Here is a 24,548-nt window from a genome sequence, read left to right as displayed (position 1 = left end):
CATTTATTGAAGAGACTTTCCTTTCTCCACTGTATGCCCTTAGCTCCTTTGTCAAAGATTAGCTGCCCATAGATATGAGATTTTATTTCTGGACTTTCAATTCTGTTCCATTGATCTGTGTGTCTGTTTTTGTACCAGTACCTTGTTGTTTTAATTACTATCGCTTTGTAGCATGTTTTGAAGTCAGGGATTGTGATGCCTCCAGCCTTGTTCTTCTTTTTCAGGATTTCTTTAGCTATACGGGGTCTTTTGTTGCCCCATATGAATGTTAGTATTCTTTGTTCTATTTCTCTGAAGAATGTCCTTGGGATTCTGATTGGGATTGCACTGAATCTGTAGATTGCTTTAGGTAGTATGGACATTTTAACTATGTTTATTCTTCCAATCCAAGTGCATGGAATATTTTTACATTTCTTTATGTCATCATTGATTTTGCTCAATAGTGTCTTATAGTTTTCATTGTATAGGTCATTCACTTCCTTGGTTAAATTTACTCCTAGATATTTTATTCTTTTTGTTGCAATTGTAAATGGGATTGTATTCTTGAGTTTTCTTTCTGTTAGTTGGTTGTTGGTATATAGAAATGCAACTGATTTCTGTAAGTTGATTTTGTACCCTGCCACTTGGCTATAGTTGTTGATTATTTCTAATAGCTTTCCAATGGATTCTTTAGGGTTTTCTATATATAAGATCATGTCATCTGCAAACAGTGAGAGTTTCACTTCTTCGTTGCCTATTTGGATTTCTTTTATTTCTTTTTCTTGCAATTGCTCTGGCCAGAACCTCCAGTACTGTGTTGAATAAGAGTGGCGAGAGTGGGCACCCTTGTCTTGTCCCTGTTTTCAGAGGGATGGCTTTCAGTTTTTCCCCATTGAGTATGATGTTGGCTGTGGGTTTGTCATATATGGCCTTTATTATGTTAGGGTACTTTCCTTCTATACCCATTTTGTTGAGACTTTTTATCATAAATGAATGTTGAATCTTGTCAAAAGCCTTCTCTGCATCTACTGAGATGATCATATGGTTTTTATTCCTTGTTTTGTTAATGTGGTGTATCACATTGATTGATTTGCCGATGTTGAACCATCACTTTGTCCCTGGTATAAATCCCATTTGATCATGGTGTATGATCTTTTTAATGTATTGCTGTATTTGGTTAGTCAATATTTTTTTGAGGATTTTTGCATCTATGTTCATCAGGGATATTGGTTTGTAGATTTCCTTCTTAGTATTGTCTTTGCCTGCTTTGGTATCAGGGTGATGTTGGCCTGGTAGAATGTGTTGGGAAGTGTTCCATCCTCCTCTATTTTTTGGAATAGTTTGAGAAGGATAGGTATTAAGTCTTCTTTGAATGTTTGGTAAAATTCTCCAGAGAAGCCATCTGGTCTTGGACTTTTATTTTTTGGGAGGTTTTTGATTACTCTTTCAATCTCTTTACTTGTGATTGGTCTATTCAGGTTCTCTATTTCTTCTTGATTCAGTTTTAGGAGATTGTTGTATGAGTCTAGGAATTTATCCATTTCTTCTAGATTGTCAAATTTGTTGGAATATAGTTTTTCATAGTATTCTCTTATAATCCTCTGTATTTCCGTGGTATCTGTTGTAATTTCTCCTTTTTCATTTCTAATTTTCTTTATTTGAGCCTTCTCTCTTTTTTTCTTGGTGAGGCTGGCTAAGGGTTTGTCAATTTTGTTTATCGTCTCAAAGAACCAGCTCTTTGTTTCATTGATCCTTTCTACTGTTTCTTTAATTTCAATTTCATTTATTTCTGCTCTGATTTTTTTTTTTTTTCCCTCCTTCTGCTAATTTGGGGCTTTGTTTGTTCCTCTTTTTCTAATTCTGTTAGGCGTAGTATGAGGTTGATTATTTGGGCTTTTTCTTGTTTGTTAAGGTGGGTCTATATTGTTATGAGTTTCCCTCTCAGGACCGCTTTTGCTGCATCCCATGTGAGTTGGTACTGTGTATTTTCATTTTCATTTGTCTCCAGATATGCTTTGATTTCTCCTTTAATTTCATCAATGATCCATTAGTGGTTTAGTAGCATGTTGTTGAGTCTCCACAGCTTTGTCACTTTCCCGGTCTTTTCCTTGTAGTTGATTTCTAACTACATGGCATTATGGTCTTAAAAGATGCTTGTTATGATTTCAATCTTCTTAAATTTATGTAAGCATGCCTTGTTTCCCAACATATGGTCTATTCTTGAGAATGTTCCATGCTAGCTTGAGAAGAATGTGCAATCTGCTGTGTTTGGATGGAGTGCCCTGTATAGGTCTATTAAGTCCATCTCATCTAGTCTTTCGTTTAGGTCCATTATTTCCTTATTTATTTTCTGTCTGGATGATCTGTCCATTGATGAGAGTGGGGTGTTAAGATCCCCTACTATTATTGTGTTGTTGTTAATATCTCCTTTTAGGTTTCTTAATAGTTGCTTTATGTATCTTGGTGCTCCTGTAATGGGTGCATATATATTTAAAAGTGATAGGTCTTCTTGGTGGAGTGTCCCTTTTTTCATTATATAACGTCTCTCTTTGTCTCTCGTTACCTGCTTTATCTTGAAGTCAACTTTGTCTGATATAAGTATGGCAATACCTGCTTTCTTTTGTTTGCCATTAGCTTGGAGTATTGTCTTCCATCCTTTCACTCTGAGCCTGTGTTTTTCTTTAGAGCTGAGATGTGTTTCCTGGAGGCAGCATATTTTTGGGTCTTGTTTTTTAATCCATCCCACTACTCTGTGTCTTTTGATTGGAGAGTTCAGTCCATTTACATTTAGGGTAATTATTGATATATGGGGGCTTGTTCTTGTTATTTTATCACTCTTTTTCTGGTTCTTTTGCATTTCTTTTGTTTCTCATCCCATGTGTTTCGGACTACCAAGGCAGTTTGGTAATTCTGTATGGGGATTCTCTTAGTTTTCTCTTTTTTTATCGTGTGTGATTCTGTTCTGATTATTTGATTAGTGGTTACCATGAGGTTTGTATAAAAAACCTTGGGGATGTTTTAGTCCATTTTTTGATGGCCTCTTATTCCCCTAGACTAAGTTGATTCGATCCCTTTCCTCTTCCCCTTCTATGTTGTTATTGTCACATCTTATTCCTTCTTGTGTTGTGAGTTTGTGTTTAACATGATGAGGTTATATTTATGCTTGGTGCTTACCTTCTCTTGATCTTTGGTTTTATAATTAAGTTTTGCTAATCTATTTTGATACAGGCACTGCAATTTTTCTGGTTTTCTTTACCTATTTTCCTCCTTGTTCAAAACATTGAATCCCCTCTCTCTTTTTTTTCCTCAGAGATGTGGCCCTTCTCGAGCACTTCTTGTAGTGGAGGTCTTGTGGCAATGAACTCCCTTAGCTTTTGTTTGTCTGGGATAGTTATTATTTCTCCATCATATCTGAAGGATATTTTTGCTGGATACAGTATTCTTGGCTGAAAGTTTTTGTCCTTTAGAATTTTGAATATATCGTTCCACTCTCTCCTAACCTGTAAAGATTCTATCAAGAAATCGGCTGAGAGCCTGATAGGAAATCCTTTGTATGTTTGTCTAGCTGCCCTTACTATTTTTTCTTTGTTGTTGACTTTTGCCAGCTTTACTACTATATGCCTTGGAGAGGGTCTTTTCATGTTGATATATTTAGGAGATATACTGAATTCATTCACTGGTATTTCCAGCTCCTTCCCCAGGTTTGGGAAGTTCTCAGATATTATTTCTTTGAACAAGTTCTCTGCTCCTATTTCCCTCTCTTCTCCCTCTGGAATACCTATAATCCTTATGTTGGATTTCCTAATTGAGTCAGATATTTCCTGGAGAGTTTCTTCATTTCTTTTTAGTTTTAGTTCTCTTTCCTCCTCCATCTGGAGCACTTCTGCATTGCTGTCCTCAATATTGCTAATTCTTTCCTCCATATTATCAGCTCTGGTGATTAAGGCTTCCAGATTTGTCTTTATCTCCTCTATTGTGTTTTTCATCTCTAAGATTTCTGATTGGATTTTCTTCATAGTTTCAATCTCTTTTGTGAATAAACTTCTGATTTCACTGAATTGTCTGTCTGTGTTTTCTTGTATTTCATTAAGCTTTTTTATTATGGCTATTTTGAATTCTCTGTAGTTAAGGTTATATATTTCTGTGCTTTCTGGGTTGACTTCTGGGTGCATGTCATTTTCCTTTTGGTCTGGAGATTTAATATATTTTTGCATGGTGCCTGTTGGTGTTGGCTTACCTTTCCTCATAGTGAAAATATATGGTCCCAGTTTCCTCTTGCTGCCGCTGGGTAGGGGTCAAGGGCTGTGTATTCTGGCCTGCCTCAATCCGTGGTCACTCTTGTCAGCCCCTGGCTGATCTTTGGTGTGGCTGAGTGGAGGCTGCTTCGGGGGAAGCGTGGAAACAACTGGACCTGCAGCACAGCTAGGCCGAAGCAGCTGGGGCTCGGGTGCGGGTGGATTGAAGCTGCCGCAGCTGAAGTGCGCTGGGCCAAAGAAGCTGGAACTGGAGTGCACTGGGCTGAAGAAGCTGGAACTGGAGTGTGCTGGGCCAAAGGAGGGAGAGCTGGAGTGTGCTGGGCCAAAGAAGCTGGAACTGGAGTGTGGTGGGCCGAAGTTGCTGGCGCCAAGTCAGCTGTAGCCTGAGCACAGGCCAAGCTGAAGCCACTGGAGCCAGGGGGAGGGGGGATGGTCAAGCTGAAGGAGCTGGGGGTGGGGCACATTCCAGCTGAAGGAGCTGGGGCCATGGCACAGTGGAACCAGGGAAGCTGAGGCCGTGGCTTGGTCCAGCTGGGGCAGCTGGGGCTGTGGCATGTTGGGGACTAAGCTGCCACTGCCTCTGGTGGGGGGTTGCAGGCTCGCCCCACTGCTGGTCAGGACAGGCACCTGGGGGCCACTACCTCTGGGGACGGGGCTGAGCTGAAGCATCAGTTGGCCAGGCCAGGTGGGGGAGGGGCGCTTACTTTCACCTCCCCATCTCAGAGGTTTCTGCCTCGCTGTTGCTCTCTGATCTCCTGAGGGGCTGGCTTCTTGAAACTACCCTTGCAACAGTTCTGCTCCCACCATAGGAAGATCCCCTTGGGCTGTGAGGGGTCTTTGAGATCACGCAGTGGGAAGGGAGCTCCTCTTACCTCCTTCCACTTACTCTGGAGATTCCAGCACCTCAGTCCTTGGGTGTACGGCTGCCTGTGTGCCTCAGACGTCCCCTGTGTTGTGTGAATAACTTCGGTTGGAATATGAATGTCCTTTTGGTTGTGTTTTAGAGGGGGAGAGTTCAGTGGGGGAAGCTCACTCTGCCATGATGCTGACATCACTCCGTTACATTTTATTTTTACAGTTTAAACACTGTGATGGTATTTTTAATTTACACGAAATTTGTAGTCTGCTTTACATCAAATTCCTGGTAGACATTGAGAGTTGCAGAAATTTTGCAAAATACTAGACTAGAGGATACTATAGGGTAAAGAAATGATTATAAGATGAAGATAATGTAGACATAAACATATTTACAAGTTGAGAGAAATGGTCATTACAAGGCAGGGAAGACGCTGAAGAGAGAGATGAGACAGACAGGTGTTTGTACAATCTCCTGAGATTAGAATTCACCACAGATGAGGGTGGAATGCATTTATTGTTGAGAGATTTTCATATTGAGCCCATCTTCTGTGTTAGGTTGTGCTCTGAGCTAAGGATAAATGGTAGAATAGAGCAAAATAGAAGACCTGTGGATATGTGGAAAAGACATTGAGAAGACTGCGACTGCGAGTTGTTGAAGGCAGGGCGGAAGGCTCAGGGAGGTTAGAGGCAATGGATTTCTCTAACAGCCATCAGTTGAAAGGGTACAGGGAATGGAAGGCAGAGGGAGCCCTGACTCAGGATTCAGGGAAGTCTATAAAAACTCAAAACAAATTGTGATTTGTCTTTCAAATACAGTTTTGTGTGTTTTTCTCATCATTAGTGATTTTTAATGTAGTGCATTTGGGGGCTAGATTAAACATGATTTTAAGCCAAATGAGTTGTCCATATTGATTACTTAACTTTTGTTTATATTCCACTGACAGAAAAATATGTATTAAAAGTAATTCATTAAAATTAAGCCTATTAAGCATAGTTTAGTGGGTTTATCAGTCAGCAGTATTCCTCTTTTGTGGAAAATAAATTACTATATAAATATTTGTGTTCAGTAAACATGAGTCAAATCTTTGAGTTCAATTATGATGTAAAGCATAAAATTAGCTTACACTAGTCCTCATTTAGTGAACATTGAAAATATTTTCAAATGATTAAATCCAGTAGAAGCTGATTTGAGATTACTAATACATTTTTCTTTATTAAATATCAAAATAGAGTCATACAATTGGTAATAGTTATCTCTATAACACCAATTAATAGCATTGCATGATTGTGTTTAGTTGAATAGAGTAGGATTTGGGTGCAATGAATTTTTTATTTGGAACTACTATATGCAGGTAAGTTGTGAAGCATTCAGATATATAATTATACAACTGATTCTATCATTAAGATAATTAAAATTAGTAGATTTTGAAATGACTTTGTATTTATTATTAAACATAGTTCATATAATTTACCAAAATGCCTATTAAGATTCTGATCTCAGATTGTGTGTGTATATGTATATATATGTGTGTATATATGTATATGTATATATATGTGTGTATATATACATATATATACATATATAGTTTTTATATTTCATGACCAAAATGAATCCTACCAGAGTTTAAATTTCTTGAGAGAAAGAAGTATACACTTATATCCTCACATCCATTAGAAAGATATATTATAATGCCCAGAACATAGAATCTGCTAAAAAACAAGGGGATAAAAATTCACATTATAATCCTTCCCTGTCACATTTGATACACATTTGCATCCTTAAAATTAATAATAATGATAACAAGAACTATTTCCCAAAAGACTAAGTTATTTTAGCAAATTAGAAATCGCCTCCTCAGTTATTTTATTCCTAAAATAAGGTGTGGGAAAGATTCCAAAGAGAAGATTTGTATGTGTATGTATTTCTCTATAGTTGTTACTGAACCTAGTTTAATTATCTTTTTAAAGTAGCCTTTGACTCTTATTCAGACAGTCTAACCACCTTTGATAAATTAAAACCACTTAGGGTCTCCTCTTTTCTCCAGAGCATGATTCACTCCTCCAATTAAAACTTGGAGCTGGTGTTCTTCTCCTGGAAACCAACCAAGTTGGAAATATTGTGAAGGAAAAATAAAAGAATGCATGTATTTTCTCTTAAAAACTGAGAAGATGGAAAAAGGATTAGGACAACCACACACCAGGGGAGAAACTATGTAAGAAGATAGGATGTATCCAAAATTTACTGTGCTTGTATAACAAAATACCCACTGTGGGGGCCAGCCTGGTGGTATAGCAGTTAAGTTCGCGCATTCTGCTTCAGCGGCCTGGGGTTCACTGCTTTGAATCCTGGGCGTGGACCTACTCATCCCTCATCAAGCCATACTGAGGCAGCATCCAACATAGAGGAACCAGAAGGACCTACAACTAGGATATACAACTGTGTACTGGGGCTTTGGGGAGAAAAAAGAAAATGAGGAAGATTGGCAAGAGATGTTAGCTCAGGACCAATCTTCCTCAAAAAAGAAAAAAAAAAAACCCACTGTGACAGTGATTCAGGAAGGTGGAGATTAGAAAATAGACTAGAAAATGGCAATCAGTTTCTATTAAAATCTTGAAAAGTTCTTAGTAACATTGTGAACCGTGATGATGTCCTGGAGAACAAACAGGAAATCTGACTCTGGTTGCTCTGGCATGGCATAGTTGAGTTCCTTTCACGTCTCAGTAGAGTCAATGCCTATGCCCATCATCCAGTTGACTTCGCCTGGCACACACTAGCTTTTCAGCCATAGTGTTGCAGGGATATATGCTTTAATCGCGTCGATATCAGTGCCTAGTATGGCTGACATTATTCATGACGCTAGAGATAAAAATATCAATAACATAAAATTTACTTTAAAAGGGACACAGACTGCACAATTTTCTAAGTCTCTGACTGATGCACAGATTCACAGCCTGATGAAATTCCACAGCAATATGGAATCCCTGTAATCGTAGAACTGTCAGACCACCTAACTTATCCCTGCACTTAAAATTTCTAGATAATTTAAGTTGAGAATATATAAATAACTTATTTTGCATTCATTATGTTATGTGTTAGCTATCTTCAAACATCTCAATGGCTCCTCACTGAGAGAGAACACAACTAGAAATAGTGACTAAAAGTGACAAAGGCTTCTATCTCTCAACATAAGGTTAAAAAATCCTCCAAAATTTTATTTTAACTTCTGTTTCCATGAATATAGCAGACTAGATAACCTACAAATGCCTCGAAAGGCTTCAAATATTTAACAACATCTGCTTAAATGCAAAACTGAACTTGATACTATCTGGACAATGAGAGCTTCTAAGTAGGGGTTTGACAGTGAAATAAAATATATAGCATCAGAAAATGTTCAAAGTGGAAAGGATATTAAAAAACCAGAATAACTAATAACACTGAGCAATTTAAAAATCTACGTATTATTTAAATGTGAAATATATGGAGATATTTATTGTACTAACATCTAGCACCATGATGGCAAAAAATTTTAGTTAAATACAATTCTGTTTTGTAAGGCAGCATTACTGGATGCCATGTCCACTGTAGATATTTTCTCAGGCACTGTGAGAGTGCTATTGCATGGCTTTATATATTTAACATTAAGGACACTTGACCGTAGGTGTTTATTTTCTCATGCTCTGCAGTACAGAGGACGTTTCTGACATCATTGTTGCCCAAAGGTCCGTTTTCCAACATTGTCATTTCAAGCTGAAATATAACTAGAGGATTTACCCATTCTCAGCAGCACCTATGATCTCTATGCAGATGATTCTCAAGTCAATATTTCCAGCCTTTTGCTATCACCCAAGAAACAGCTATAAGAATCTAGCTGCTTGTTACATCAAGACCAGGGACTCTGTAAATGTTCTTATCTTATCTAGTACTTAACCCCAGTATATGTGAGTGACTCCGAAATTATATCTCCAGCTTTGTTCCGTATTCTGATTGCCAGATATGGATATGTACAACCAGAAACATCTCCACTAATATGTTGAAAATCAAACTCCTGATTTGCTCCTCCAGACTTTCTGCTACTCTCGGATCTAGGTCATTTACTCAAACCATAAACCCGAGAATCACCATTGCATTTCTCTTACTTTACAATGCATATCCAATTATTTATCAAACTCTGTTATCTACACTTTAAGAATATACTCAAAATAAAACCATTTCTCACCACAACCACAGCTAACACTATGGCCCAATCTTTGCTTCTTACCTAGTTTATTGCAGTAATCTCCTAAATTGTCTCTTTACCTACCTTTCTTTCTTTTAGTCTATTCTCATAACATCAGTCTTTAAAGCACCAGTTAGATCATGTCATTCTTTGTCCAAAATGGCTTCCCAGCTGAGTCAGGTTAAATTCCTGTTCTCTGCCTACCTGTATAACTTTCCCTCACACCCCCATTCTCTGTTCTCCAGTTACCATGGTTTCCTTGATATTCCCCAAAATCTCTAATCACTTTCTCCTTAACAGAGCTTTGCCCTTGCTCTTTTCTCTATCTTGGCGCAAGCGGTTAAGTGTGCGTGCTCCACTGCAGCGGCCCGGGGTTCGCCGGTTTGGATCCTGGGCACACACTGACGCACCACTTGGCAAGTCATGCTGTGGTGGCGTCCCATATAAAGTGGAGGAAGATGGGCACGGATGTTAGCCCAGGGCCAGTCTTCCTCAGCAAAAAAAGAGGAGGATTGGCAGATGTTAGCACAGGGCTGATCTTCCTCACAAAAAAAATAAATAAATAAAAATTAAAAAAAAATCTGTCAGAAGCTTCTTACTCTATTTGGATTTTCTCTGTGGCCCATATAGCTTCTCAACATATTATATAGACTTTTCTACCATCTCCTTCCATAAGAATATAATCACAACAACAAGGTCTTTTTTTGTTCACTAATGTATCATTACCTGCTAGTACAGGGCCTGGTGTATCACAGAAACTCAATAAATATCTGTTAAATGAATGAATATCTGTAAAAATAAATTATCTGTGAGTCGATGCAAGAATATCTAATGCTATGACCTTTAGGTGTTTCTGTTAATACACTTTAATTTTGATCTCACATTCAACTTATTTTACAAAAAGTATATCTTTCTCTTTGATATTCCTCTCAGTTTCACTGGTATTATTGAAGGTAGCACTAATGTCCTTGTCATGTATAATCAAGTAACTTTTGGTTTACACCTGACCCGGAACCTCTTTATCCAGCTAAGTTTCCACGTTCTTAGGATCTATGGCATATGATAATTTTGGTGGAAACTGACATGCTACGATTCTTTAAATACTTATATTAACACAACTCCAATACTAAAGTAAGTCTTTATGCATTAACCGTAATGAAGCAAAATATGAACTAAGCTCTCATATTAAATATATTGACTTATTCTTGAAAATAAAGATTACTTATATGTTTAAAAAAGATATATATGTCTGAGTGAATTTTCAAGAGTTAAAACGTCATAATATGGGCAATTTGGTCCATTAATCATTTTATAGTCCACAACCCTCAAAACTTTATCTCAGAAGGTAGGAAATACAGCAATAACTTAGACATTCACTGTTAATTCAATTCAAGAGAGAAAGATCAATTACAGAAGAGACAGGAGGTTATTCATGTTGTGCATTTTACGTGGATGCTTGAAGCCAGGCTGTATAACCTCCTAGCCAGGGCAAACAAACGTCTTAAAGTGCTCCCAAAGAGAGGCCTCACAGCATTTCCAGTTATGGAAAACTCACTATTGCTGTGCATTCATCTTCAAGCATTTACTGGATTTCTATCATGTACCAGAATTTGTCCTAAGTTATGTGGTTTCAGTTTTAGATGAGACAGAGGAGGGAACTGTTTTCTGGAACTCACATAACATTAGGAAAAGACAAACATTAAGCATATAACAATAAATAAGATTATTCTAGATTGTCAAATTAAAATATAAGATGATAGGGAGAAACTGGGAAATAACTCTATAACAGTTGTTAAGATAGGGCTCTCTGGGAAGGTGACTCATGAGCTGAGAACTAAGCAGATGAAATGAGCTTAGTGAGAAATTTGAGAGAAGAGTGTTCCAGTCAATGTGAAAAGAGAGTTCAAATATCTGGTATGCTCAAGGAGCAAGGAAAAACGTCTGATGTGCCTAGAGCAAAGTGGGGGTAAACAGTGAGTTTTCTGAGCTGGAGCTTGAGTTGGAGACAGCTTATAGCTAGATCCAGTGCCAGGGCGAGCCTATTGGAGACCGAGCAAAAGGAAATACATCAACAATATTGATCTTGCTTTTATAAAATTTTGGTACTTTTTTCTCCTGGATTTTTACATTAATCTGAATTTTTAAAATGTTGACTAAATTATTATTTATCTTGATTATTGATTTATTTGGTGCACCCGTAAATTTCTGCCTGAGGCAAGTGCTTCACTGGCCTTACCCTAGTCCTGGCCCTCCTACGACCTTGTCCCCCTACGTCCTTGTCCCCCCACGTCCTTGTTACTATTCAGAACTGTGTTCAAATGTCACTTCCTAAGAGTGCTCTTTCTCAACAAGCTTATGCAGCCTATGCATAATCATCACACCCCCACCACGTTCTGAATTGGTGTAGATAGATCTACTAATTAATATTTGAATTTCATTTCCAAGCAAATAACATTGTATTTACATTATCTAATTCAACATTTCCCATACTGTTACTATTGGTATTATGGTTTAAAATGGAGATCTCAAAAAATTATAATCATGATATTTTCACTTAGCCCAAATGGGAACTCAAAAGTTTTCCTAGATACATGATGAATCAGTAGTGCTAAATATAGATTTGGGGGAAACCAAAGCTTTTAAAATTGGGGGCCTTCGTTTAGGAAAAAAGCAAGGAAAATTACAAATATAAAACCTGCCATGAAAGTAAATATTTATTTATAATGAGATAAAAAAATTAAACCTGAGCTTTAGAGCTACAAGTCTCTTTCTTCTGACATTTCTTTAGGCCATTTTTCAGAAACCTTACAAAATAACGCTTCCTAATTACCACCTCTCTTTGCCTCTCCACCATAGTCTAAAATATCCAGTAATTGCAGGGCTCGCAGGGGCTTGTGCAAGCATAGGCCCTGAAGCTTAAAACATCATTAATTAGTTTAATAGTAAACCCATTTCCTTGTCTCACATAGGGTTCTAGCAGGAAACAGATGGAGATAACTCAATGTCACCAAACCAAAGGTGAGGGCAGAGCTAAAGACCATGCTCAAAGAGGCCAGGGAAGAACAAAGACGCGACAGATGCTCACAAGTCCTGGGGCCTGGTGAGCCCACGTGGATGAGGGAATGGTTCTCTGATCCCAGGCTACTGCATCCTTTGGGGAAACCAAAAAGATAGTCAGAGGGCAAAGGAACCTCGGTGATGCTGAGCTTAGAGATCAACTTTCTGCCTAAACAAGAGCTAGAGGAGTGAAGAATGGATCTGGTGGGACAAAGGGAAAACATCCAGCCCATAGGGTGGTTGATTATTTCTAGTCGCTGAAATTGGTTACTCTTTGTATCATCTGAAGCATTGCTCAAGCATTCTACTTCTTATTTGTGAACAAATAGTCTGACAATAAGAGGTGATTTAAAAGTAAATTCTATAAAAGAATCCAAAAACATGGAGTCAAATTTCCCAGCTTGAAGAAGAAAAGAGTTTATGGGGGTTTCTCTAAAGGCTTAATATATAATTAGAAAGTGAAGAAATCTGAAAGTATCAAAGTGCCTTATACACAAACCAGATTATTTTTTCTCCTACTGTTTTAGGGGGAGATATTATACAACAAATTTTTATTCTTTCTGTTCTTTCTAGGATTGGCTTAATAAGATCTTTAGTTCTTCATTTTATTTTCTCTGTGATTCGGTAATGAAACCCTTGACTGCATGAAAGATGATTATTGGAGTGGAATTTATCACTGATGATTAATGGTGAGCTGTGGCTCTCTGGTACCAAGTAGTTTCAATTATTTGAATTTACTTATGAAACCCCTAATTTGCTCACTATCTTATAAGCTTTTCTTACTTTTGATTGGGATGCAATACTATTACACAAAAGAGTCAAGTTTTTATTAACCTTAAAAATGTCCTCCTGAAAATAGAACATAAAGTCCATACCTTCATTAAAGTTTAAGATAAAAATAACAAACACATATTTTAAAAAATAAGATTTCTCAAAGGTGAGATCAAATTTGCTACATTATTAAATTGAACAGAATTCATTGGTTGCACAGGAAGGCCAATCAATAATTAGGGTGAGTATTTACGAGTAAGCGGAAACAGACAATGTGAGCCCCCCCGTTTTGTCCACCTCAAATCTCCAGAGGATATTTTGGTAACTTCCCTCAGTTTTAAGATTGGCAAAGGTGAAAATAGTCAATTAATAGTCCTTAACCATGACAAAATGATCAATTAGAGGGACATGATGCAGTTCTGGAGAGTACTAAGTCCAAGTTTGGAGAAGGATATGGAAGGTTCAGGAGAGATACAACTGGGCAAAATTAAAAGATATTTGATACAATCCTTTAAATCTGGGGGGGGAAAAGTTAAGGGTAAGTAAATTAGAAAATATCAAGAAAAATTTAAATTTAAGAATTTAGGCATATAGTAGTCATTGACCCTTTTGGCTGAAAGAGGGGAGAATGTGAGGAATGGTGGTTCTGCTTAATAATGAAATTTAACCAATCAAAATGTGATTCAGATGAAAAATAGACAGAGAAGCTATTGCAGAAGAAGTAGTGTTTAGGAAATATAATTAAAATCTCCCAACCCAGGAAACCCTCTCCACAAAGGTAGAGGAGAAAGAAAACAATTTTATTATTGAATAAGAATTAAACTAGAACGTGAAGTACATCACAGGCAATCTGCTAAAAGATTGCAAAACAGAAAGAAATCTTCAACTTGTATATAGCCAAGAAGAAGCAACCCGTTACATCCATCTTCTCAAGATAAGCAATAACTAGTCCTCAAGTAAGAGGACATCACAGCACCATTTGTCATACAACGTCCATCCTAATTTCACCTGTAATTGAGGGGACCATCTGTGTTAGGTAATCGGCCTTATTCAAAGGAACAATGAACGTCTCATAGCTTCATAACAAGAGATAGCCTTGCCACTTATAGCTAGGCACCTCTGGAGTTAGGGTCCTATCCTCCCACAGAAACTGGGAGATAGAGAGGGGGGCTATCTTCCTTGATGATTGCATTTCAAAAGATGGTTCCCAGGTCCTTGAGGAAGACATTCTCTGGATCTTTAAGCTGTCAAGATGCTTATTTAGATTTTAAAAGGATTTATATACATTTCAGAGACAAAGAACTTACCATGACAAGATCCTAGAGTAAACGGTCTAAGAAAAGGGAGAGGGAAATCTCTTCCCTTATTTTCAGCAGGGCTGAAATCAAGCCTCTCTTTAAAAACTTATATTTGCCCATACAGTGGAAATGCTTGTACTGCTATTCACCTATTGTTGGTAATCATTCTTCCTGGATAGTGTGATGTGTGATTTGGGGGAGGCGGTTCTCATATTTCTATTTTTCTGTATATCTATTTAGACTTAAGAATGAACATATATCATTTTAATGACAAACAAATAGAGGCATCAAAACTGTAACAAACTCTTCCTCACCTGAAATTTACAGAATCATAACCTCAGAGATCTAAGTTCGGGAAATCTGCTTTTTCAACAAACTTTAAAGGTATTTGTTTTATACCCTAACCTTTGAGATTCTTGATGATATATTTTATTAATTAGGTAGTTAAATCATTCATTTATTAAACAGGCATTTTTTAAAAAAATCTATATTACAAGACCTATATTAGATGATAGGTGTCTAGTAATAAAATTAAAAGACCAACTTCCAGACTTCAAAGCACACACAATTTGGTAATGGCAACAGATATGGAGAGAGGACTTTACAGTATACCCACTGAAATCATAATAAACATTTCAGGAGATCCCCGAGGAAGAATGGGGAACTCACTCTAGAAGTGTAGAGAATGCATCAGAGAAAAGAGCACCTTTGGATTCTGAGGGAAGGGCAGGAGCGTGCCAGGTCTGAATAGGAAGAAAAGAGCATTCCTGCTTGGAAACTTGAACCCAAAGAGATTCGTAGGATGCTATCTGAAGACCTTTTTCTCTCATTTGTCAATTACAACATAAGATCCAAGAATGAGACAAAGCAGTCAAAGGAGAATCTCTACTTCATTCCATAAAAAAGCATGTTTTTAAATAAAATTAATTACTTTTACATGTGGCTAAGTTAATTTGATTAGAAAATCATTTTCGGGGCATCTGAATAGTTCTGTTATTTCTAAAACCCTTGAATAAAAGAATCGCTGTAAATGTTGTCGAATGGGTGAGCTTCCGTTAAGTGAACTCAATAAATCATGTCGTGATGATTTAGGAGTTAGACAGGAGCAAAGCCATTTTGAGTGTGCCACATTAAAAAATAAATGCACCAAGACTTAAGTTGAGTGTTACCATTTGATGATTTTAGATACACAGCTGATGGCAGTTCACATTTTGGGGATGATGCACTGAATGAGTCTTTGTCTTTATTTTCTTTTTCCCCTCTCTCTCTTCCTCCCTCCCTCCCTTTCTTCCTTCCTTCCTAGTTTTGACAAATATTTTTATTTTTGTTTAAATATTTCAAGAAAATATAGTTTCTCTTGTATATTAGTTGCTTGGGGAATAAATTAAAGTAGTACCTATGTAATAATTCATTTAAGAAATGATTTTTTTGCCAATAATACCACAATCTCAGTCAGAGGAATATTTATTAAAATCTTTGGTTGTATTTTTTTCTCATAAACTAGAATATATAAGATATTTTCATTCCATGAGGTTCACCATAGAATAATATGCTTTGGGGCTGGCCCTGTGGCTTAGCGGATAAGTATGTGCACTCCGCTACTGACCGCCCAGGTTCGCATCATGCGCGGCCCGACGCACTGCTTCTCCGGCCATGCTGAGGCTTTGTCCCACATACAGCAACCCGAATGATGTGCAACTATGACATACAACTATCTACTGGGGCTTTGGGGAAAAAAAGGAGGAGGATTGGCAATAGATGTTAGCTCAGAGCTGGTCTTCCTCAGCAAAAAGAGGAGGATTAGCATGGATGTTAGCTCAGGGCTGATCTTCCTCACACACACACACACACACACACACACACACACACAAATATATATATATATGCTTTGTAGCTGATACAACAGGGAAAACAAAAAATAGTTAACATCTGGCTAATACAATGAATGATTTATTAGTGTCTTACAAGTTATTTATGTTCATATAGTTCTTATTTCTTTATGGTATTCAAATTTTTTGAACCAATTTTACAATAATGCTTGCTACTTTTAACAAAAAAATATAAATTCATGTATACAGAGGAAACTTGGATGGAAAAATAAAATGCAATATCATAATGCATTAAAAATTATTATGAGAAAAAGACAATTCCAATTATTCTTCTTCATGGAATTTGATGATAGTCAAACACCGAGCTGAGTTGATACTGAAATTTTCAGAAGAAAACTAGCTCTTCAAAGCTTCACAACATCACTGTAGAAAACACTGAGAATGGTTTATTTCTGCACATGGAAGTAGAAAATTTGAAGTGTTAAAATACTTTAATGTTTGAAAATAATTTTATCATTTAATTGTATTTTTCTGATGTATTCTAATGTAGAAGGTTTCATTTCATATTGACTTTTTACATTGAAAATGAAAATGCAAACATTTGACTATTAATGCTTGAGTTATTCAGGGAAATATAATCCAGTGCAGTTATTGATCTGGCTTTGATTTCTCTTGTGTTTTCAGCTGCTTACTTCTGCCCGTTATGTATTAGAATCTGAACCTATGAGAGTGGTTATAAGATAGAGCCAGCTAGCTGCTCACCAAATTTTGTTTCTACCTGGGTACATAATTTCATGCCACTTCTAATTCTCACATGTGAGTTCCCCTATCAAAGTCAGTGGAAGTGAGGCATGACACTTTGGGACAAAGGCTTTTGAGAAAGCATGCTATCTCAGATGAGACCACATTCCCCTTCCGCCGACCAGATGTGGAAGACAAGGTGGCCAAGGGAATGGTGAACATGTAAGATGGAAAAACAGGCTGGGGTCTTTGACTCACTGTACGGAAGGGGACCACCTACCAGCAAACAACATCCACCTTCATCTAGTGCCTGAGTGCAAAATAAACTTGGATCACATGTATGTCATCTTACATCTGTGGATATCTTTAATTTATTATTATTGTATTTATTTATATTATATTTATATTTATCATATAAATATATAATATTTACATTATTTTTATCGTTATAAATGATACGATTTTATACAATATTTTATATATCATAAATTAGTATAAATTTATAATTTAATTAATACAGTATAAACCTAAATGGGTCAATTTTGAATTATTTAACAATTATCAAAAAATTTGTACGTAAGATAATCTAATGAGGATTTTTGGATAATTGCTTGATTCAATTTTCTATATTCTCCCTTCCCCTTATACTATTAGAAATAGAGAAATTTAAACTTCTTTTCTTCCAGAGATGACATCCTTAAAAAAAATATTTTTACAAAATACCTCAAGACAAGAAAAGCATGTTAGTAACTCTGGGAAAACACATTTCATCAACTCACCCACATGAGAAATTGCTCTTCACACTCTACATATAAGTTTATGATTTGTAAATAATGAAGCTAAGAGCCCTTGTGAAATAACAGGAAAACAAACTCATTCATTTAAATGAAGGATTTTGTTTACAAGAAATACATTATCAAAGATGCATTATCATTGTTCACGTTGGTTAGCTAAGGTTCAGTTACCTGAAATAAATAATAATTGTTATCAAAAGAAAAGTGAAAGATATCAGTTGTGGGTGACAGGGAAGAAATTGACTTAGCAGGGTCTGTAACTTTTTGTGAAGCCTCCTAACAGTTATAGCATTGGAAAATACAGCTCGAACTTAATTGCTTCTATTTTATTCAGGCTGCTAGTAGGAAAGACAAACAAAATAACTGAAGATAAAAAAAAATGTGGAAAAAAATAATTCTATAGTAAAATATAAATTTCTTTTTTTTTTTTTTTAGTGAGGAAGACTTACTCTGAGCTAACATCTGATGTCAATCCTCCTCTTTTTTTGCTGAGGAAGATTGGCCCTGGGATAACATCCATGCCCATCTTTCTCTAATTTATATGGGATGCGCCACAGCACGGCTTGACAAGCGGTGCATCTGTGGGCACCCGGGTTCCGAACCTGCGAACCCCGGGCTGCGGAAGCTGAGTGCACGCACTAAACCGCTGTGCCACTGGGCCGGCCCCTAAAATATAAATTTAAAATCATAGTTTTAATAAAAATAAATGGTGGGTCTGTATTGAATATGAAATTAATTGATCTGGAAAGCAATATAGAAAATTTGCTTAACAGTTAGCTTCTCATAGGCAGGAAATCCCTTTCAAGTTCACATTATAATGACAGAAAAAACTATAAACTAGAAGTATAGTTAATACAAAATATCTACTGTACATTTACATAAGTTGCTGTATTTCCATAAAGTAAATATGGTAGTTGAGATTTTATAATACTCAAATAATAAAACATTATTGTTAAGTAGTCAATTTTTTTAACAAAATCTGACAGTTGGATTTGTTTATATCGACTACTAACTGGATTGAGTTTTTGTGTGTGGGCTGTAGACTTGACCTTGAGTCAAGGTGGAGTGATGCTCACCGTAACTTAAGAATGTTTGTGATTTCCAATGGCTTATGTACCTTTGTTTCTGGTACACAATAACATATCCAGGCAAAGATTTGTTAAGTATGATTTTATTCAATGAAGTGAAATAAAGATTTTCAGTGAGAACTTGCAGATCAGTATGAAGGTAGCAACTATCCTAATTTTATTTATTCTCTAGAGGATTTTTTTTTCCCTCATTCTATGGTTAGCACAAAATCCAAGCAAATTATTTCAAGACTGGAGGCATGTATCAGTGCAAGGAGAATAGCATGAAATATGCTCTTTCATTTTCCTGTAATTTAAAAGATCAGATACGGCATCACCGTGTGCTTGCTTGTCAATGTGGAATCCAGTGGGACAGAATAAATCAGAAAAAGAAGATGTGCTTATGGTGTGTAAACTAATATACTATTAAAAATTGGAGAGTTAGTGCTCAATTTGGCCAAAGCAGGTGAATATGGTTTAGTAGTAAGACTGGAAGTCCTGTTCAGAGTAGTAATATATTACATATAATCTATATTTTTTCAAAGCTTATTCAGATGCTCTTTGATTTCCATAGTCATTTCTAGAGTTAGACAAATATTATTTGCTTTGCAATTGGACCCAGAAGACAGGTTATAGTTTCAAGTGTTAAGGCGAATTAAAGATATAATAAGGACAAAAATCCTATGTTTCCACCATTCTTATATCCCAAGCTTTAATTTGTAACATTAAAATATGTTATAGACATATGTTAGGTTTATTTGTTAGATTCACTGGCCATCCAGTTTCAAACTACAAAGGAGTCTCAGGTATGTGAAGTGGTCATCAGTAGAAAAGAACAGAAAAATAGCATTTATTCTTTATCCCTCCATCTGCCAGTCAAAGGAAACGATATGTGTGTGCGTATGGTATATGCATATGAAAAGATGCACACACGCACCACACCTATAGGGCATCTGTAAGCAAATTTGAAAAGGGCGATCCCTCTTAGTGGATGCAGCCCTGCAGGAGCATGCCTTAGTGAATAGAGGAAGGCATTTGCAAAGACGAAACGGTAATTGCATTCGTATAGACATACTGTCACAGTGTCTGTCAGCCCTCAGTCACGCCCTCAGCTGGCTACCTTTGCAAAGTGCATACATTGCACTGTCATAGCCAGACATACAGATACAACAGTATGAAGATCAGTCAGTTCCCTATTTCAGGGTCTGTGATATCATACCAGCTGTAAAGAAAGGACAGAATGGGGTGGGGAACTATGGAGACCAGGCATTTTCCTAGTCCAGTTAACTTGTACTTCCACAGGAGCAAGCTACTCCCCAGGTTAGCAGTATTCCTGTGTGTATGGTCCCACAGCTAGCAATACCCTTGGCTGTGTTCGCAGTTCCACTTCCCATGTCCTCCTGACTCAACAGTTGGACTCTATCTTTGTTAATTGTCCTTATATTTTTTCCCCTCACTGTCCCCCACCCTAGTTCCTTGCCTATTTTAACTTCTCCATGTTGGGGAGGAGGAGAAGGAGGCTTCTGATCATCCTGTTGGAGAAGAGGAGAAGGGCCATCAAGGTGATCTGCATTCAAGCTGACCATTTGCTTCTTATTGCGGGCGGGAATCACTCTAAGACATAGATAGAGCTTTAGCTATTGATATAGCTGTATTTATACATTTAGACATATTTTACTCCTCAACTTTGATCTGCTAAAAATTTAATTTGCCAGTGCTAGCCTTATTATAGTACAAATGTCTTCTTCCTGTTTTGTATTTCACAATTAGGTCTCTTTTTTAATAGCCTTCAAAGGAACTATACAGAGTTTTTCTTTCCCAATCCTTATTTGCTTATTGTTTGCTTTTGAGGTGAAACATTCCCTTCACTTTTCTAACGGGTCCCTTGACTTCCTTCAGAGAGACTGTCTTCAGTGCCGATCTGAGCCTGTTCCACTGTGCACTGCATTCACAAGGGCACTAACTAGCCGTAGAGCAGGTGGTCTACTTTGAATACTGGCCAGTCCTAAGGTATATAAGATAATGGGCCTCGCTTCCAGGGTTCTCTACATAGACCCATTAGGCTTTTAAAATTCAGAAACTGCACTAAGAAAACTGGAGAGAATATGCAAATAGCTAAAGTCAGAAATTACAGTGGGGACATTACTGCCAACTGACAGAAATCAAAACGATTATTAGAAACTACTATGAACAAATCTATGCCAACAAATTAGAAAACCTAGATGAAATGGACAAATTCTTAGAAACACACAAATTACCAAATTAACTCAAGAAGAAACGGAAAATATCAACAGACCTACAACAAGCAGAGAAATTGAATCAGTACTCAAAAATCTTCCAGCAAAGAATAGCCTAGGGCCAGATGGCTTTACTAGTGAATTCTACCCAATATTTAAATAAGAATAAACACTAGCTCTTCTTAAACTCTTCTGCAAAAATAGAAGGGGAGTAAAGACTTCCTAGTTCAATCTATGAAGCCATCACGACTCTGATACCAAAGCCAGATAGAGACATCACAAGAAAAGAAAACTACAGATCATCAATACTCCTTATAAAAATAAATGCAACAATCTTCAAAAATATACTAGTAAACTGAATCCAACCGCATATTTAAAGGATTATACACCATAACCAAATTGGATATATTGCAGCACTGGGATGTTAGAATCCCTGTAGCTCTAAATAAGAAAATCAATCAATATAACACACCTTAGTATAATGAAGGAAAGAAACCATATGGTCATCTCAATTGATGCAGAAAAAGCATTTGACAAAATAGAACAACTTGTCATGATAAAAACACTCAGAAACCTTGAAATAGAGGAAAATATCCCCAAGCAGAAAAGGGCATTTATAACAAAACCTACAGCTATCATCATACTCAACAGTGAAAAACCGAAAGTTGTCCCACTAAAATCTAGACCCAGACAAGGATGACTTTCACCATTGCTATTCAACATAGTATTTGAAGCTCTAGCCAGAGCTATTAGGCACAAAAAAGAAATAAAACGCATCCAGAGAAAATATTTATGCCATTAGATTAAGTAAAGTTCTCTTAGATACAACACCAGTCATTATTCATAAAAGAACAATGTGGAATAATTGACTTTATGAAAATAAAACAAACATAGAAAAAACCTGTTCTTCAAAAGACAGTGTTAAGGGGCTGGCCTGGTGGCACAAGCAGTTGAGTGCGCGTGCTCCGCTGCGGCGGCCCGGGGTTCACCGGTTCCGATCCCAGGCACAACCCGACGTGCTGCTTGGCAGGCCATGCTGTGGCGGCGTCCCATATAAAGTGGAGGAAGATGGGCACGGATGTTAGCCCAGCGCCAGGCTTCCTCAGCAAAAAAAGAGGAGGATTGGCAGATGTTAGCACAGGGCTGATCTCCTCACAAAAAAAAAAAAAAAAAAAAAGACACTGTTAAGAGAATGAATAGACAAGTTATAGACAGGAAGAAAATATTTTCAAATTATATATCTGATAAAGAACTTTTATCCAGAATATATGAAAGGATTCCCAAAAGTTAATAATAATGGTAATAAATACCCCAATATAAAAATGCATATTTTGAACAGGCATTATACCAAAGAAGATATATATACAAATAACCAACATATACAAAGACAACTACTACAGAAAAAGATGCACATTAACAGTCATCACGAAAATGTTGACTAATTATAACAAATGGGAGCACATGGAGGAAGTGCTCCTCATACCTTCCTGATGAGAATGTGAAAAGGTCCAGCTACTGCGGAAACAGTCTGTTAGGTTTTTACATAGATTAAACACACATGCTCTTTACTATCTAGCCGTTCTACTCCTAGATATTTACTGAAGAAAAAAGAAAGCAAATATCCATACAAAACAGCGTACACAAATATTTATAGCCTCTTTACTTCTAATAGTCCCAAACTGGAAAGAATTTAAATACTCATCAACAGGCGAATGGTATCAAGAACAGTGAAGAGTTTGAATTTTTACCCTATTCTCAAGCTCAGAATCAGCCCACCACAGCTTCCTGGGTACTGGCCAAGGACACGAAACTTCTGGCTCAGAGACAATGGACACTGTTACCCAGAGCACAGCAGGCAGCACGAGTTTCCTGCTCACATCTGTTTTCCAGATGCAAATTTAACGTAACTTTGTTTAAGTTAGCTAGATATGTGTCACTAGCAACAAAGAGTCTAACTAATATAGAGGCTGGTACTAGGAAAGGCACTGAAAGTGGCATTCCTAATCTAAATTGCTTGGGCTGACTTGAGGAATATTAGAGTCAATGGAATTCCTTTCTCGTGATTAGGAACTTGGTAGTCATTGATTTTGGTTTTACTGGCTGTTCTTTTTTTTTTGAATCCGAGCAGTTTAGTACTATTATTCCTTACTAATGGGGAACTTATGCAATGAAATTTTAAGTGAAGTTTTACCATCTCCTTATACTGTGTTTTACAGAACTATGCTTTAATAATTCAGATTAGAAATGGCAAAAGAAGTAAGAGCACATTGCTAAGTGATATATTAGCCGCTAGAAACTTGAAACATAAGACATGAACTGTGAACCTTTGCAGATGGGAAGTTTCAGTCCTCTAGTCGATTGCCATAATATTAATATTACCAAGAAAAAAATCTGTTGTCACTGGTCCAAGTGGAATATGGAAGTATAAATGAAGGTCTCCAACTTAGTCCTACCGTTGAGAGGCATAAGAGAACGTCACTGGCCATGTGTCATGTGAAGAGCCTCTAGGCAGATATGCAGGGAAAGTGGTTGAGTGGTGAGAAATAGGGAAAAATAAGTAGAATGGTTGAATATGATGCCCCATGTGGGTCTGACAACTTCTGAAAGGTCCACCGATTCACTAAGGAAGAATTAAAATATCTCATAGGCTACAATGTTGCTTCAGGGTAGATTTATATGCTAATGGATTAAGATAATTTTCGACATTTCTTCCATTCTGCCAGCCCCACCTCTTCAATATTCTATTCTAGTGCTTGTAAACATAAATATATGAACATCATAAACTTGCCATCTAACTGGGAAATGATAATATTTTGTAGATTTAAAGATGATATTAAAAATAAAGAACCAGGAACTGGCCTGGTGGTACAAGCAGTTAAGTGTGCGTGCTCTGCTATGGTGGCCCAGGGTTTGCTGGTTCGGATCTCGGGCGTGCACAGACGCACCGCTTGTCAAGCCATGCTGTGGCGGCGTCCCATATAAAGTAGGGGAAGATGGGCCTGGATGTTAGCCCAGGGCCAGTCTTCCTCAGCTGAAAAAGAGGAGGATTGGCAGATGTTAGCTCAGGGCCGATCTTCCTCACACAAAAAATAAAGAAAGAAAGAACCAAAAAGGAGAATAAAGGTAATATTCCGAAATGATAGCATCTCCAAAGCACTGAGAAAGACATAGTAATCCTCAATATTTCAGTAGAAAGAAACCATAGTCATATTATTTAAATTTATTATATACAGTTCAAAGTGTAATTGTCTTACCAATCAACTCTTATTCAGGATTTCATGATAATTAATTTATATTCTCTTAAAACACATGAACTGACAATTAGGAGATGTGCCTCTGGAGTATATTGGATGAGATGTTAAGAATCCATTGTGAGACTGAAGATTTACTGTGGAAGAATGTGTATACAGCTTTTGGTATATATTGATCTATAAAAGATAAGAT

The sequence above is a fragment of the Ceratotherium simum genome, chromosome 13 (genome assembly GCF_057802395.1).
Source record: "Ceratotherium simum simum isolate JZ-2026a chromosome 13, ASM5780239v1, whole genome shotgun sequence".
Lineage (NCBI taxonomy): Eukaryota > Metazoa > Chordata > Mammalia > Perissodactyla > Rhinocerotidae > Ceratotherium > Ceratotherium simum.
This window is presented reverse-complemented; position numbering follows the sequence as displayed.